Source organism: Canis lupus, chromosome 10 (genome assembly GCF_003254725.2).
Source record: "Canis lupus dingo isolate Sandy chromosome 10, ASM325472v2, whole genome shotgun sequence".
Taxonomy (NCBI): domain Eukaryota; kingdom Metazoa; phylum Chordata; class Mammalia; order Carnivora; family Canidae; genus Canis; species Canis lupus.
Genome location: NC_064252.1, coordinates 10,121,215 through 10,139,958, shown reverse-complemented (window position 1 = coordinate 10,139,958; position 18,744 = coordinate 10,121,215). Strand labels below are relative to the sequence as shown.

Genomic DNA, 18,744 nt, shown 5'->3' with positions numbered 1-18,744 from the left:
AAAGAATAATGAAAAACTAGAATTTCCAATGGTCTCTCTGAGGAGAGTGACTGCCATAGAGAAAAGGCATCACATTTATACACTTGGATCTTGTCACATCTAAAACAATCTGCTCCTTGACTTTTCCAATACAGGAGATAACACTTTCCCCCATGGGTTTAGCCAGTTTGCATTTTTTTTATGCAATGCCAAGCTGAAAACAGAGAGGGCCTTGAGTGCCCCCATCATGGGAGTTCATTCTCTGGTCGACAAAAGTCACAGGATGTTTTGGAAGAGTGATGGATTTTGTATTCCATGCCAAAAAACAGTTGGATGCAGTGTTGCAGATGAGAAAACCAAGAAAGTGACTTCCACAGAGGCAAAGCCAGTGGCAGGAATTGTTGGCTCTTTGTGCACTCCCTGTGTGAGTTCCATGGAATCATCATTGCCTCCATTTCTGAAGCTTAAGGTGTGTTAGCATTTTTCTACGCACTTGCACACATGTTAACTCACATGATGTTCACCCCAATCCTATGAGAAAGGTCCAGTGATGATCATTTAACACTCACACCAACTTTATGAGGAATGTCCAGCTATCATCTCCATTTCTCAGAAGATGGAATTGACACATAGGGAGGTTAGCAAACCTCCAAGTTTCCGCAAATGACCAAATGGCAAAAAGTAAGATTTGGACCTTGGGAATCAGGTCTCAGAACCTGTCTTCAAAGAAGATTGCCAACACCGTAAAGGCTTGGAAGTGCCAAATTATCTTCCCCAGTCGTCTATCCTTTCCTCCCACTAGCCTGAATGCCCAAATTTAGAATCACTTTTTTGACCTAGCGAATGCAGTTGGAGGTGTCGCTTCAAGAACACTCCAATTACACTGTTACTTGAGTAGGAGAATAGGATGCTGGCCTTTTCACATCAAAACAGCAGACCTTTAAGGGAGACAGGTAAGTTTTGAAGAGAAAAATGTGGATGTTGGGGTACTATTTGGGGAAATGTCCATTTTCCCTGGTGCTGGTAGAAGGGCAAATGGTGTGCAGGTGAGCAAAGAAGTGGAGTGGGGGGACAGAGAGAGAGAGAGACTCGGCCTCCTAGCAAAAATGCCATACCTCCTTCAAAATGCAGATTTTTGTCAAAATTCCCAAAAGCACATTCTTGCAATGTTATGCTCACTTCCATAAATGGCCCTTGTCTGTGTTGTTTCAGTCAGTCCCTGGATACGAGGAGATGAAGTCAGGCCTCCCAAGTACTGTCACTGTCAAGTACTTTCTCTCTGCCAGACCTTCCCACAGCCCCAGATGGTCTAGCTTCTCCTTCCCTGTCATTTCCTGAGGGGGTGGGAGAGAGGCAAGAGTTAGAGAAGAGGCAAGAAGTATAGAATTTGCCAGTACCAGCCCTGGCTCTCACGCAACCCACCCAGCAGGGTGGGTTTCAAACAGACCATTGGTTGGGAAGTGGTTGAAGCTTGGCCCTGTGCCCACGCCTCCCTGCCTACCCACATTCCCCTGCAGGAAGTACCACCCACTTCCTTCTCACCTCAGGCTCTCCATTATCATAAGGATTCTCATTACATTTTCATCACACTGATACAAATGATTAATTATGCACAGAAGTCATAGCTTCCTAGGTCACTGGGGTGATCACATCAATGGGAGCATTTTGGAGGAGAACCTGGAGAAGACATCATGCTTCCAGAGTCCTTTGTTTATTCACTCATTAAACAGATATTTACCACGAACCTATAATATACCGGGAGAACTCTCGATGCTGGAGATAGAGGGGTGAATTTTCACAGAATTTTATTCTTGTAAGTATATAAGCTTGTGTCAGGTGGTAACAAGTGCTATGAAAAAGAAATAGAGTCTGGGGTTTTAATTTAGGAAAAGGAGGAGTCCACACAGAGGGGGAAGCACTGAGATCCTGGGCTGAGTGAAAATCAGAGTGAAGATCGTGTCAGGCTGAAGGAAAGGAAGGAGGCAGAGCCATTGCTGAGGACAAGAAGGCTTGTGTGGCTAGAGCACAATGACCAAGTGGAATAGTCATTGGGAAGGAAGGTGGAGAAGGAGCCATGGATCAGATGAGAATTTTGTATTATATTCTTAAAGTAATAGGGAGCCATGGAAACATTTTGCTCAGAAGAGTGATGTGATGTACTTTCAGGGACGCTTGAGGCAAAAAAAAAGAATGTAAGACAAGGAAGCAGGAAGACCAGCTGGGAGGCTGTGTAAAGGCTCAGGAGAGAGACGAAGGTGGCCTGAACCAGGGTGATAATGGTGAAGGTGGGGAGAAGTGCTAAAGTTCAAGACATGCTTTGAACCTAGACACCTCAATCTCACTTTGTGGCTGTGTGGCGGAAACCTCTGGTGACTGTTACTTACCTTTGACTCACGTCTGATTTCAGCTGTGGCTGTGGTGGACAGTTCCCAGGAGCTCGCTCTCACCTGGTGTTACCTCTCCAGTACTGAAGGGGTCCTCTCTACCTGTAGGCAGGCTGGGTGGGGGGTGGGGTGCAGGGCAACCCTCAGCCAACAGGAAACTGGAGTCATATAAACGCTCCAGCTGTTTTTCAGGTAGAAGTTTCTAGAAGGCATTCTATAGACTTCTCAGAGGTCCGCCTGTATCGGTGACCTCGAACACACACCTTCATGTTAACTGGTCCTTTTTCCCTTGCTCCCCCTGCTTTCTCACTCCTGCCTCCTAGGATCCCCTCCCAAATAAACTGCCGTCACTCAATTCCTTGCTGCAGTCACTGCTTTGGGGGAGCTCAAACTAAGGTAGCAAATTTGCCTTCTCTACCTATCTCTCATTTGCCAACAAGTCCAGACATCTATAGTTCTCTCTCCATGCTCAAGGCTCTAGAGAAGAACATCCAGGAGATACGAACCTCAACCTCATAGTCTAGTTTCTAGTTTTCTTCCAGGGATCTGTGAAGTTTGCAAGCAGAAACAGAGCTTTTCCTCAGCTCCTTCAAAACCCCCATCATCCATCCCCACTTCAAAGGTCAACATCTAGAGCCCACCTTGTGGAAATTTAATGCGAAAGCAATTGCGCATTATAGGGAAAAATAATCAGGAATGTCTTCCAGCTGAGAGAATATGGGATACTGTAAGGAAGACATAGTCTTAAAATATGTAAATGACTTTGTAATGGACCTGAATGGACACACTGCCAAGTTTATAAATGATAAAAGGACAGGGATATGGTTGAGTGATAATTCGGCCGAGAGATAAAGTGTTTAAATGAGAGTTGGCAAGAATCACTTAAAGCGCTTTGGCTGGTAGGTTCTGAACATTCTTTATTAGAAATGACTATAGATTAAAGAGATATGAGACAAGTAAGTAATACAAAGCAGAAGAAATCCTTAAATCAAAATAGACATTTTAATAACTATGCTTTAAATAAATCCCCCGTCTGAAGTCTTCTAATGTTTAACAGCTGCAAATAAATATGACACCAGGAGAATCTAATCAAATAGTTTAATAATGCAGGAAACAAAAAGAGCAAAAGGGAAACTGAAACAACCCATTTTCAGTCCCTCCAGGATTTCAATTTCTCTCTTTGGCTCTCCCACCCAGCCTCCCAACACCCTACGGGTTGGGCAGCCTCCTGGTTGAGAGCTGTGGAGCCAGCCAGCCAGACTGGGTTTGAATCTCAGTTCTGTCCTGTTTCACCTCTGTGTGCCTGGGCAAGAAATTTAACCAGCCAAGCCTTAGTGATCATGTCCACAAAATGGGACCAAACTACCTGATAGGGTCGTTCCAAGAGTCAATTGGGCTCCAACCTGTGAAGACAGAGTCATTAGTGGATGAGGTATCAGCTATTGCTTTATGACTACCACGTTGCTCAAAAATAGTTCAAAAAAGAGGGACTAGAGGAAAAGAAAGAGAGAATGAAAGGCAGACAGAGAAGACAACGGATGAGAAGTGTGCCCTGAAGGCACTGAGTCTGCCATCCAAGTAGGGCCAATATTCGGGCAGAGCACCTTGGCAGGCTGACCAGCTGGCCTCAGTTTAAGTCAGTACCAATGCTCCAACGAGTTGATAAATTTTGACTATCATCCCTGCCTTGGCTCGCACATTATTCATCCATAAGATACAAACCTTTAGCATCCTTTAAGAAATCAATACGGTGACACGTATTGATTGTGAGATTGTTAAAGCTTTGCCCCACTCATGGGAATTTATTCAAATACCAAGGAAGAATAAGCTACAGACCCACCGAGGCCTAGGGAGAGGTTATCTACGAAGGCAAAACACCACAAGCAGTGCTAACTTCCAGCAGTTATTGTCACTCCTGACGTCAGTGAAAACCATGTAGCATTAAAATTATAATTGTGAAACTCAGAAACCCACAGGGAACGTGAGGTGCTTATAGTATAATAGTAAAAAAAAAAAAGGTAGCATAAAAATTGTGAATATATTCCAAGGGAACACATAAGTTACACATGGATGGGACGCACAGAATGTGCAAGGATAACCGTGTCCTTCCTTTGTTCAAAACTGTTTAGTATGTTTGTTATAATATTTTAACAATTAAAAAGGGGCTGGGATTTGGGCTTTCTCTTCCCCAAACCCCATGCTCAGAGGCAAGGAATAATATCTGCAGAGCACGGGCCAGAGTTCCTCTCCCAGAGACACTATTATCCCATTCGGGGGGCTTTTGTGCAAATGAGGAAAAGCAGCCCCTCTCATGAAAACCCTCCCTAGAATGCGGACTTTTCTTTCATACTGAGGTCTGTTCCGAGCCTCACCATCCTCCACTGGAGGCTAGTGAAATAGGCTTCTTCCAGGAATGTGTTGGCAGGATTACCAAGGGGTGGGGGACGCTACCGCAGACCCAGAGATTAATTATTTTCGGCGGCCTGCAGGTGAGAATTAGGACGATGGTGGCTGAGTGAACAAACACGAGGGGGATAGAACTGAATTAGATGGTATAGAAGTCAGATCTGCCTCCCCTTGACACCAGCAAGTTGGGTACTTTCTAAGCATTCCTCTCCTGCCTACTGAAGATTATATTTAGACCAACCCAGGAAAGATTGCACCCGAGATCCCACAAAAAGCTGGTGATGTGAGTCCCAGATGTAGAAGGAAGCGAATTTGCCACCCCGGGCTGTCTGCACCTTCAGAGGCAGCGCCGTTCCAGGTCTCCGGCGAAGGGGTGAGGACAGGTGTCCCCGGGGTGGGGGGAGGCACCGGACCCGGGGTCCCGAGTCCACCGGTGAGGGCCTTGGTAGCACTCTCTGCTCCACAGGCATCCAAGGGGCACAGCGTGGATCCCGGGCACCCAGCCCCCCCACCCCGGATGGCTGGTGTCTTTCCAGGGAGACCTCGAATGTGTAAACACGTCCAGGAGCACATCACACAGTTTCTGTCAAAGGGAGCTCTTCAACGCTCAGCAACCCGGGGTCAAGGACTGGGTCTTTGGAGCCATGCCCCCCCCCTCAAATATCTGAACGACATGACCACTCAGGCGTCCTGAAGAGAAGCAGGAGAATGCAGCTGATGCTCCGGGTGAAGAACAAGCGAGAAAGTTCTTGCTCCCCTCCTTGGTGCCTCTACCCACCGGTCCCATCAGACTCTGCGGGCAGTTGACCTTGCCACAGGCGTGGAACCACTTTCACTAGAAGTTTGGATGGAATCGGTTTGGGACTGAGGCACACGGTTATGTGAGGTCCCTGGGCTCGGCGCACAGAGTCCTGCACCTCGAATGTTCTTTTCACATTCTCCTGCAGGGGTGTGTTGAGGCAATGACCCCACTGACCTGGCCCGGCAGCTGTGATTCCTCCCTGGTGACTTGAAGTTCATGCCCGACCAAGCCCCAGGAGGCATGAGGCAGGGTGGCACTGCCCGGGGGTGGCACTACCCTCACTCCTGAAACCTATAATTCGGGATCTTGCAACTACAGGGCTTGCCTCGGGCCTGCTGGCCTCCAGCTTGTGGCTCCTGATGGCACAAGTACTCGCCAACAGGGAGAGCCTCCTGTGTGCCCGGACAGTCTGAGCAGACCTGCCCGGAGCCCCAGCGATCGGGCCACTGGGTGCTGGGACCGGGGGCCAGGCGACAGGGCTGTGGCCAGCAGCCCCAGGACACGCCTGCCAGGCCAGGCCGTGCTCTGCCCTTCGCACGCGTGTGCTCTTAAGTTCTCTGGAACAGTTCCCCACTTCGTGCTGTGCTGGGGTAAACAGGAGGCCGTCATCGGGAAGGTACTAGTACAAATGTCACTGTGCACGTCACTGCCCCCAAAGCAACAGCAGCCTCCTCGAACGCCAAAGGATGTCGAGAAACGGGTGAGGAGGCGCTGGAGACAGAAGCCTAGCTTTTCTTTTCCTGGTCGTGCAGCAGACAGCTTCTCGTCCTGGCAGCCCTCCAGCTCCGCTTTCCCTTCTAGAAGTTCTAGGTCCTGGTGGCCTGCTCCCGGGAAGCACAGTCACAGCCTGCTTTGAAGAGGCCGGCCGTGGGTACAGCGCCCAGGGGAGCCCCGGGCAGGCTTCGCCCCGCTCGCTGCACTTTCTCAAAAGAGGGAGCCACCTTCTGAGACGTGCTGGTGGCTGGCAGTTCAACTTTCAGTGTGTCACCGCCTACGAGCCACAGGCTTTCAGCTGGGTGACCTCTGCCTAAGGCAGATCTGAGAAGGAGCTTCCAGAACGGCAACATGTCCGCGATCCACTGGCTGGATCCACCCAGCTGGGGAAAGGTGTGCTAACATTAGTTAGAGCAAGCTGTGCCGTCCTCTCCGCCTTGCCTTGGGCTTCCTCTGCCCCCGGAGGATGGCCACCCATGGTCACGGCCAACTCCCAACTCTCCAAGATTCAGATCATACCCTTCCATTCAACAAACAGGGGTTAAGCACCCGCTCTTGTGCCATCGCTCAACTCAGCCTCCCAGGAAAGATGACAGTTAAAGACTGTTGTGTGCACCTCTGGGGGCTCTATCTGTTAGGGGAGTAACTTCACTTGGATGGGGTTGGGGGATCACAGAAGGATATCACCTCCTCCCCCAGATCCTTCCTGGCTCTCCCAAGGCCATCCTTGCTTATTTGCTCCCATGTCTTTCCAAAGGCACGTATCATCCCATCAGGCCACTGCATGGGATTTCCACGTGACGCCTCTCCCACACCTGCCATCCTGCCATTGCATCGAGGGGTCTTCAAGGTCATGGGTTATCTCAGTTACCTGGTGAAATGGCCAGTGAGTGAAATAAATTCTCTACAAAAGTAACTGTTGTCTACCCACCCCCAAGTGTGATCACTCCACTTAAACATCTTTGTTAGGGCCATCTCACAGGTGACCATGTATTTTACTCTTTGGAACGGGAACGTGTAGACGAGTGTGACTGAGCAGGTGAGCGAAGGCTCAGTTAGGTAGGTAGTAGGGGCGGGTGAACGGAGCCACTGACACGAGGGAAAGAGCAGGGAGTGCCTAGAGCGGCTGCTGAATGGGGGTGGGGGTGAGGGGGGCATGCCAGCTGCCAGCAAGGGCGAGGACAGAGGCCAAGGAAAGGCAGGTGTCACACAGGTACTTCTGAGTCATTCACGTCCCAACTACTAAAAATGTGTGAAAGTTATCTCAATGCCAGGGAGACGTGTGGAATCTTATTAACCTCTTTGCACACGTGCCAAACGCTACAGCTTGATAGTAATTAGCCAACCCAGGGCGGTAACGGAACAATCGGGTGAGAATGCCCTAGAACAGTGCTGCTCCGACATCAACGTGTCCGTTAGCTGAGTAGCCTGATAAAATTCAGATTCTGACGTAGAAGTCAGGCGAGGCAGAGAGTGTGTATTTGGAATAGGTTTCCAGCTTCTGTTGGTCCACGGTTCTCACGTTGAGCAGTCAGTTCTAAAAGATGAAGAAGGACAAGCTGTGAAGTCAACAAATGACACTATTACTCTTCTTTTTACATTTTCACTATTTATTGAAATTTTTCTGATAGTGGAATTAATACACAGTGTGATGGTAAATTTGGAAACCATGCAATGTGCAAAGAAAAAAAAAACAAACCCCGAGTCACCTTCAATCTCGTCATCCAGAGATAAGCTATACAGCTTATTTTGATGTTTCCGTCTCATCTCTTTTTTTCTGTTTTTACATCATACCCTCCTTACATTTTTTAATCTCAATTTTATTTTCTTTTGCAGTTGTGAGGGTAATATGCAGTTAGGTTATTTGAAAACATATTTTATAGGAAGCCACTCCACAAGTATTGTGAAGGGCTCCAGGCACTCTTCTAGGCACTCAGGGTACAGCAGTTGAAGAAAGAGTCCCTGCTCTTGTTTTATAGTGAGGGGAAACAATCTGATAATAAATAAGATTAAATGGATACAATTCTCAGTTTTTAAAAAAATTTTATTTATTTATTCATGAGAGACACAGAGAGAGAGAGGGGCAGAGACACAGGCAGCGGGAGAAGCAGGCTCCATGCAGGGAACCCAATGTGGGACTTGATCCCGGGTCTCCAGGATCAGGCCCTGGACCAAAGGCAGGCACAAAACCACCGAACTACCCGGGCTGCCCAACAATTCTCATTTTAAATGACTGCATTATATTTTATGTTACAGCTGGTCACAATATAGTTAACCTCTTTCAGAGATGTAATTTCCTTTCTTTTTTTTTTTTATTTTATTTATGATAGTCACAGAGAGAGAGAGAGAGAGAGAGAGAGAGAGGCAGAGACACAGGCAGAGGGAGAAGCAGGCTCCATGCACCGGGAGCCTGACGTGGGATTCGATCCCGGGTCTCCAGGATCGCGCCCTGGGCCAAAGGCAGGCGCCAAACCGCTGCGCCACCCAGGGATCCCTGTAATTTCCTTTCTTTTACTAGTGTGTGTGTGTGTGTGTGTGTGTGTGTGTGTGATATACTATATATAGTATCCTAGTATCCTGATTTCCTTCAGGTAAATTCTTTTTAAGTGGAATTTCTGAGTCACTGAGTATGTGCAATTTTTAAGTTTTTAATACATGTTGCCAAGTGGAACCCCGGCAATGTTGCACCACATACACCCCTACCAGCAATCAGGACGGTGCCCAAAAAGCTTCGCCACATCTTTTCCAGTATTTGTTGTTACTTATTTTATATTTGTCATGTTATTTAAATTCCCCTTATACCTATGAGGTTAAGCATTTTCACATGTGCATAAGCCATTTGCTGTTTTCTTTTGGTCAGGTATCTTTTCCCTTTGCCCACTTTGGCTCCGAGGTATTGCTCTTTTCTCCTTATTAATTTGTAACTGTTCTTTATATATTAAAGATATTAACCCTTTGCTCTACATTTTGTAAATATTTTTCTAGTTTATTATTTATCTTTTTACTTTGTTTCTGTTTTTTAAGAAAACATGTTATTTAGAAGTATGTTGCTTGATCTCCACATTTTAGGATTTTCCAGTTATCTTTGTTATTGATTTCTAATTTAATTCTGTGGTCTTAGAGCAGGCATTGCATGATTTATATTCCTTTAGACTTGTCAAGGTGTGTTTTATGGCCCAGAATGTCATCTATCTTGGTGAGTGTTCCATGTGAACTTGGGAAGAATGTGTATTTTGCTGTTGTTGGATGAAGTAGTCTATAAACGCCCATTATATCCAGTTGATTGATGGTGCTGTTGAGTTCAACTAAGTCCTTGCTGATTTTTTGCTGGCTAGATCTGTCCATTTCTGAGAGAGGGTTGTTGAAGTCTTCAACTGTGTTAAAGGATTCCCATATCTCTCCTTGCAGTTCTATCATTCTATCAGGTTTCGCCTCACATGATTTGACACTCATTGGTTAGGCCCCTACTTCTTGGATAATTGACCCCTTCATTATATGTAATTCCCTCCTTTGTCCATGATAACTTTCCATGCTTTGAAATCTATATGAAATTAATATTTCTACTTTTGCTTTCCTTCAATTAGCAATTGCATGATATAGTTTTCTCCAACCACTTGCTTTTAATATATTGGTGCCTTTATAGTCAAAGTGGGTTTCTTATAAAAATATGCGGTTGACTTGTTTTTTATTTTTTTTATTTTTTTTAATTTATTTTTTATTGCTGTTCAATTTACTAACATACAGAATAACCCCCAGTGCCCGTCACCCATTCACTCCCACCCCCCGCCCTTCTCCCCTTCTACCACCCCTAGTTCGTTTCCCAGAGTTAGCAGTCTTTACGTTCTGTCTCCCTTTCTGATATTTCCCACACATTTCTTCTCCCTTCCCTTATATTCCCTTTCACTATTATTTATATTCCCCAAATGAATGAGAACATATAATGTTTGTCCTTCTCCGACTGACTTACTTCACTCAGCATAATACCCTCCAGTTCCATCCACGTTGAAGCAAATGGTGGGTATTTGTCATTTCTTTTTTTTTTTTAAATTTTTTATTGGTGTTCAATTTACTAACATACAGAATAACCCCCAGTGCCCGTCACCCATTCACTCCCACCCCCCACCCTCCTCCCCTTCCAACACCCCTAGTTCGTTTCCCAGAGTTAGCAGTCTTTACGTTCTGTCTCCCTTTCTGATATTTCCCACACATTCCTTCCCCCTTCCCTTATATTCCCTTTCACTATTATTTATATTCCCCAAATGAATGAGAACATATAATGTTTGTCCTTCTCCGACTGGCTTACTTCACTCAGCATAATACCTTCCAGTTCCATCCACGTTGAAGCAAATGGTGGGTATTTGTCATTTCTAATAGCTGAGTAATATTCCATTGTATACATAAACCACATCTTCTTTATCCATTCATCTTTCGTTGGACACCGAGGCTCCTTCCACAGTTTGGCTATCGTGGCCATTGCTGCTATAAACATCGGGGGGCAGGTGTCCCGGCGTTTCATTGCATTTGTATCTTTGGGGTCAATCCCCAACAGTGCAATTGCTGGGTCGTAGGGCAGGTCTATTTTTAACTCTTTGAGGAACCTCCACACAGTTTTCCAGAGTGGCTGCACCAGTTCACATTCCCACCAACAGTGTAAGAGGGTTCCCTTTTCTCCACATCCTCTCCAACATTTGTTGTTTCCTGCCTTGTTAATTTGCCCCATTCTCGCTGGTGTGAGGTGGTATCTCGTTGTGGTTTTGATTTGTATTTCCCTGATGGCAAGTGATGCAGAGCATTTTCTCATATGCATGTTGGCCATGTCTATGTCTTCCTCTGTGAGATTTCTGTTCATGTCTTTTGCCCATTTCATGATTGGATTGTTTGTTTCTTTGGTGTTGAGTTTAATAAGTTCTTTATAGATCTTGGAAACTAGCCCTTTATCTGATATGTCATTTGCAAATATCTTCTCCCATTCTGTAGGTTGTCTTTTAGTTTTGTTGACTGTATCCTTTGCTGTGCAAAAGCTTCTTATCTTGATGAAGTCCCAATAGTTCATTCTTGCTTTTGTTTCTTTTGCCTTCGTGGATGTATCTTGCAAGAAGTTACTATGGCCGAGTTCAAAAAGGGTGTTGCCTGTGTTCTTCTCTAGGATTTTGATGGAATCTTGTCTCACATTTAGATCTTTCATCCATTTTGAGTTTATCTTTGTGTATGGTGAAAGAGAGTGGTCTAGTTTCATTCTTCTGCATGTGGATGTCCAATTTTCCCAGCACCATTTATTGAAGAGACTGTCTTTCTTCCAATGGATAGTCTTTCCTCCTTTATTGAATATTAGTTGACCATAAAGTTCAGGGTCCACTTCTGGATTCTCTATTCTGTTCCACTGATCTATGTGTCTGTTTTTGTGCCAGTACCACACTGTCTTGATGACCACAGCTTTGTAGTACAACCTGAAATCTGGCATTGTGATGCCCACAGCAAATATCATTCTCAATGGGGAAGCACTGGGAGCCTTTCCCCTAAGATCAGGAACAAGACAGGGATGTCCACTCTCACCACTGCTGTTCAACATAGTACTGGAAGTCCTAGCCTCAGCAATCAGACAACAAAAAGACATTAAAGGCATTCAAATTGGCAAAGAAGAAGTCAAACTCTCCCTCTTCGCCGATGACATGATACTCTACATAGAAAACCCAAAAGTCTCCACCCCAATATTGCTAGAACTCATACAGCAATTCGGTAGCGTGGCAGGATACAAAATCAATGCCCAGAAATCAGTGGCATTTCTATACACTAACAATGAGACTGAAGAAAGAGAAATTAAGGAGTCAATCCCATTTACAATTGCACCCAAAAGCATAAGATACCTAGGAATAAACCTAACCAAAGATGTAAAGGATCTATACCCTCAAAACTATAGAACACTTCTGAAAGAAATTGAGGAAGACACAAAGAGATGGAAAAATATTCCATGCTCATGGATTGGCAGAATTAATATTGTGAAAATGTCAATGTTACCCAGGACTTGTTTTTTAATTCACTCTGACGATCTCTGTTGGTGTATTTAGGTCATTGATGTTCAAAGTGATTATTGAGGGCAGCCCAGGGTCGCTCAGCAGTTTAGCACCTGCCTTCAGCCCAGGGCATGATCCTGGAGACCCAGGATCGAGTCCCACATCGGGCTCCCTGCATGGAGCCTGCTTCTGCCTCTCTCTCTCTCTCTCTCTCTCTCTCTCTCTCTCTGTGTCTGTCATGAATAAATAAATAAAATCTAAAAAAAAATCCTCTATTAAAAAAACAAAGTGATTATTGATACAGTAAGATTAACATACACCCTACTTGTTACTGTTTTCTGCTTCTCTGTTCTTTGTTCCTATTTTTGTCTTCCATTCTTTTTTTGCCTTTGTGGTTCTAACTGAGCATTTCATAAGATTCCATTTTCCCTCTTTTCTTAGAATATCAGTTATATTTTTACCTCTTTTAGTGGTTGCCTTAGAACTTACAATACATACTTAACAACTAATCCAAGTCCACTTTCAAATAACACTATGCCACTTCATGGATAGTATAAACACCTTATCATAACAAAATAATCCTAATTCTTCCCTTCTGTCCCTTGTATCTTTGTTGTCATTCATTTTACTTATGTATAAGTATGCATATATATATATACATATGTATGCTTGAATATATGAGCATACACAATAGAATACATTGTTGCTATTATTTCAAATAAACTGTTATCTGTTAGACCAATTAAAAATTAGAAAAATAAGTGTTTTATTTACCTTCACTTATTTCTTCTTATTGTCCTGCCTTTCTTTATGTAGATCTGAGTTTCTGGCCTATATTATTTTCCTTCTCTCTAAACAACTTCTTTTAACACTTATTGCAAGTAGTAACAAATTCCCTCAATTTTTGTTTGTCTGAGAAAGTCTTTATTTCTCCTTCAATTTTGAAGGACAATTTCATGGGGTACTGAATTCTAGGTTAGTGGGGTTTTTCTTTCTCTTAAAGAAATACTCTTTTAAATACTTCACTCTCTTTTTGTTTTCATGGTTTCTAAGTAGAAGTCAGCATAACTCTTGTTCCTCTATAGGTAAGGTGTTAGTTTTTTCTTGATTCCTTCAAGATTTTTTTTTATCTTTTATTTTCTGTACTTTGAAAATGATATGTCTAGGCGTTGGATTATTTTTGCTTCGTTTTGTTTTTTTTTTTTTTTTCTTGGCATTTATATTGTTTGGTGTCCTCTGAGTTTCTTGGATCTATGGTTTGGTGTCTGACTTTAGTTGAAGAGTAATTCTCAAGTCATCGTTTCAAATATTTCTCCTGTTCCTTTCTTTTTTTCCCCTTGTGGTATTCTCATTATGCATATGTTACATCTTTTGTAGTTGTCCCATAGTCCTTGGATATTCTGGTGTGTTTTTTTTGTTTGTTTTTTTCAGGCTCTTCTCTTTGCTTTTCAGTTCTGGAGGTTTCTACTGAGATATCCTTAAGTATAGAGATTCTTCCCTCAGCTGTGTGCAATCTACTAATAAGCCCATCAAAGGAATTCTTTATTTCTGTTAGAGTGTTTTTGATCTCTAGCATTTCTTTTTGGTTCTTCCTTAAAATTCCCATCTCGCTGCTTACATTGCCCATCTGTTCTTGCATGCTGTCTACTTTATCCATTAGTGCTCCTGGCATATTAATCATAGTTATTTTAAATAATTCCAACACCCCTGACATGTCTGGTTCTGATGTCTCCTCTGTCTCTTCAAAGTGTGTTTTTTTGCTTTTTGGTATGCCTTGTAATTTTTTCTTCATAGCTGGACATGATAGACTGGGTAAATTGAACTGCTATAAATAGGGGGCGTGGGATGGGAAGAGAAGCATTCTATGGTCCTATGATTAGATCTCAGTCTTTTAGTGAGTGTATGCTTATAGACTGTGAACTTCACAAGTGTTCCTCAGTTTTTTCTCTTCATCAGGTGTGACAGGATGGCTAGATTGGGCTGAAGTTGGGTATTTTCCTTCCCCTACGTGGAAGGTTGGGGCCAGCTGGAATGTGGTGTTTCTCTTCTCCTGGGGTTAATTAGATTCTAACAATATTCCAACAGGTTCAGAATTGGCTAACTTGTTTCTGCTGAGGGAAGGCCTTATTAAGAAGAATGGAGTGCTCTAGCAGTATTTTAAAATGGCTCGTTTCTCCTCAGCCTGATGGAAGCACATCAAAGGTTTTTTTTTTATATTTACTGTGAGAATTGGTCAATCTCCTAGAGGTAAATCCCACAAAACAGTGGGGGCCCCCTCTATGATGGGATCTCCCTAGAGTTTTTGATTCTCAGAGTTGCCTACACTGGGCCTCCAAAAATTTATCAGTTTAAGTGTTCATACCCTGGCTCTGCTTCCCATGGCGTTTCCATCATGATTCTCCACTCTGGTAAGCCACAGCTCCCTGTTTTAGCCTGTTTGTTTTTCTAATCTTGGGGGCAGCAGTTTGCCCTGTGTCCTCCCCTTTCTTAGGAATCCAAGGAGAGTCATTGACTTTTCAGTTAGTTCAGATTTGTACTTGTTTGGGTTGAGTGGCAACTTCCAAGCTACTTATATGTGGGACCAGGAACTGGAAATCTGTTTCTGTTTTTTAAAAGCCTATATACCTTGTGAATTTTTAGGTAAATCCTAGCTATTAATCTTGTCCACTGCGAATTTGGTGTTTATTTTTATATTTGGAATAGCCTTGCCCACAGCAAGGTGGGAAAAATACAGATCCATGTTTCTAGTTCTGTAAAAGCGTCTTATATTATCGGTATATGGGAAGCTTAGAAGACAGTGTCGCAAAGACATTCTCCTCTCCTGTGACATGGTTTTTTAAACATTGGTTGTGCAATGGGTTTCTTATTAGAGAACCAGGAACAGGGAAACACTGAAAGTTGACATGTTTCAGGATAGTAAGAGGCGTTGAGAGGCCAGCTGCCCTTTGTTCCATGCATGCTTCTCCACAGGAGGGATATGATGGGGTCTTTCATCTATGCTTGGTATATGGTAGACGGAGTAATACTCTCCCACAACGTGCATATCCTAATCCCCGAAACCTGTGACTATGTTACCTTCCATGGAAAAGTACTTTGCAAATGAGATTAAGTTGAGGAACTTGAAATCGATCCCCCTCCCCCCGCCCCAGGGCCCAAAGCAATCACAAAGGTCCTTTAAAAGGGGAGACAAATGGAATATTACTCAGCCATTAGAAACGACAAATACCCACCATTTGCTTCAATGTGGATGGAACTGGAGGGTATTATGCTGAGTGAAGTAAGTCAATCGGAGAAGGACAAACATTGTATGTTCCCATTCATTTGGGGAATATAAATAATAGTAAAAGGGAATATAAGGGAAGGGAGAAGAAATGTGTGGGAAATATCAGAAAGGGAGACAGAACATAAAGACTCCTAACTCTGGGAAACGAACTAGGGGTTGTGGAAGGGGAGGAGGGCGGGGGGTGGGGGTGAATGGGTGACGGGCACTGAGGGGGGCACTTGACGGGATGAGCACTGGGTGTTATTCTGTATGTTGGTAAATTGAACACCAATAAAAAATAAATTTATTATAAAAAAAATAAAAAGGGAGACAAAGAGAATCAGAAAAGGCAATGAACAATATAAGCAGAGGTCGGAGAGAAAGAAAGAGAGTCTGCTAACTTTCAACATAGAGGAAGGGGCCAAGAGCCAAGAAATGCAGGTGACTTTTTAGGGACTGGAGAAGTCAAGGAAGTGGATTCTCCACTAGAGCTTCCAAAAGGAATGCAGCTATGCCAATACCTTGGTTTTAGGGCTTCGAACCTTCATAACTGTAAAATAATAAACCTGTGTTGTTTAGGCCATTAAGTTTGTAGTAATTTGTCACAGTAGCAATAGGAAATTAATATAGGATTGTCAGAGTACAGGTCAAGTACAGGCCCAAGCCCCGCAGTGGTTTCCGAATACCGTTGCTTCCTAGCCCCTGTCCAATTTAGTTGGCTACTGCCAGGATAGTAGAATGGATTTCACCAACATTGCATGGTCTTAGAACACTGGTATCTTACCCAGAAAGAGCTGGTTGGAGTCAGGTGCCTCAGAGTAAAAGGGCAGGACCTTGAGGCTTTTGGTTCTTGCCCTTGAATTAGCCCAGAACATTCCTATAAGTCATCAGAATATTTCATTCTGATTGGTTTCTGACAGAGACAAAAATTTCTCACCTTTTAGGATTCCCGTGAGGATGCAGTGAGTTAGTACATACCCGTGTGCCCCTTAAACCATTGCCTGGTACCTTTTAATGTTTTTAGTAGGTGTTAGCTGTTATTTGTGTCAGAGTTCTCCAGAGAAACAGAACCAATAAGATGGGTGTGTATATTCTGTATGGAGGTTTATTTTTAGAGAGTGACACAGTTGTGGAGTCTGACAAATCTGAGATCTGCAGGGCAGGCCAACAGGCTGGAGATCTAGGGAGTAATATTTTTTTAAAGATTTTATTTATTAATGAAAGACACAGAGGGAGGCAGAGACCTAGAGGGAGCAGGCTCCTTGCAGGGAGCCCCACATGAGACTCAATCCTAGGACCCCAGGATCATGCCCTGAGCCGAAGGCAGACGCTCAACCACTGAGTCACCCAGGCATCTCTAGGGAGTAATTAATGAAGTCTGGAATTCAAAGGCAGTCTGGAAGCAGAATTTGTCCTCCCTTGGGGACTTCAGGCTTTTTCTTTTATGGCCTTCCAATGATTGGAAGGTGTCCATCCACAGTATGGAGGGCAATCTGCTTTATTCAAAGGCTATGGATTTAAAAGTTAATCACATCTCAAAAAAATCCTCACAGCAACATCTAAACTGCTATTTAACCAAGCCTCTCAGTGCCATAGCCTAGCCAAGGTGACATAGAAAATTAGCCATCATGTGGTTATTTGTTTCCTATCTTATTTCAGTGGCTAAGACTTCCAGTAAAATATCAAATGGTAAAAGCAATACTGGGCATCCTTGTCCTATTTCCAGTTCTAACAAGAATGCTATATGAGGTCTTCATTTGCTATCTCAACTAAGTACAACTAAGAAACTATTCTCTAACCCCACTTTAGTATATTTTTAATCCTAAATGGGTACCATCTGCTAAGATGATTATATAATTTTTCTCTTTTGACTTATTGAAATGATGTTTTATTTATAGATTTCCTATTAATAAACCATTCCTTGCATTCCTATGGCAAATCTTGGTCAGACTGTAGTCTTTTCAGATGCTGCTGAGTGCGATTTCTTTGTATTTCAGTTCATTTTCGACTTGTATTCCCAAGTCCTTGTCAGTTGTCTGAATGGTTTTATTTTTATTTTTTATTTTTTTTATTTTTTTTATTTTTTTATTTTTTTTTTTTTTGGTTTTATTTTTAATGGTTTGAGGTGGAGGGTCTGTTTGGGTGATCTTTGTTAAAATTTGGTGTTTTCGTTGTTCTCTCTTCATAAAGTGGGTTGGTAAGGGTTCCATGTTTCTCTGTGCCATGTAGCCATTCATAAAACACAGGACTAAATGTGTTCTTGTGGCAAGATACATAGATTATCTCATAACAAAAGTAATTTAGTTCCCCCCCACCTGGCAAATTCCTTTCCGTTGACTCTGTATTAACATATTAATTCAATATTACATTAAACATCAATTTAATATTTTTCAATGTAAATTTCCCTTACAAAAACATGACCTTTTTTTTTTTTTTTTTTTTTTTTTTTTTTTTTTTTTAAACTGTCTTTTGGATCACCTACATTCTGGAATTCTCTATAAACCTCCCAACTTAAAAAAAAAAAAAAATCCCTAGTAAGAATAGCCAGCTGTTATTCAAGAGGGGTGGCCATCCAAACCCTGGTCTCCTTGTGAATCATCCTACTTTAGGAGTCAATCCTATATTCTTTGACAAATGGTAATTTTCCTCTTCAAAAGCATCACTGTGTGGAGCTTCTCCTACACTGAGACCAGCATAGGCTGACTCGTTTTACACTTCATGTGGTTTCCTACAAAACAAACTCAAACAAACAAAAGTATAAAATACGTGTGGCCATTCCTGGCTTTTAAAAAAAGCCAAGGTTTGGCCTGGGTGGTCTTAGTATCATGCAGAACTCGAGGCTTTTCTTTAGGGGACTCGGCTGCCACTGAGAGGTCTGGGTGACTTTTGTTTAAAAGTGAAGCCAGCAGTTGGAACAGTAAATTCTGATTCAGAATTTAAAAGCCAGCCCTGCCACCCTGCATGCTGCCCTCTTCCCAGCAGATGGCTCAGATGATGATCTCCAGCGAGGCCAAGAGCCAACTGCAACATTGGTCCAATATTCACTGAGGCCAGGCTTTATACTTAAGCTGCTTTATATTTAACTCTTATTTGCTTTCTGGTGATGCATTTTTTTAACTAGTCACACAACTGAAAATTGTTTTCACAAACCGGCATCATTCAAACAGTGTCCTGGGGCACACTAGG

At 43.2% G+C, this 18,744-nt stretch overlaps 1 long non-coding RNA gene across 1 annotated transcript in view; it reads right to left on the bottom strand.

The window, feature by feature from the left end:
- Positions 1-3,263: 3,263 nt before the first annotated feature.
- The window catches only part of LOC112677895 (uncharacterized), a 65,882-nt gene continuing 50,401 nt past the window's right edge, over positions 3,264-18,744 (bottom strand). The window contains exon 3 of the long non-coding RNA XR_003147269.3: positions 3,264-7,822. This is a non-coding gene — a long non-coding RNA (uncharacterized LOC112677895). The remainder of the gene's footprint in view (positions 7,823-18,744) is intronic.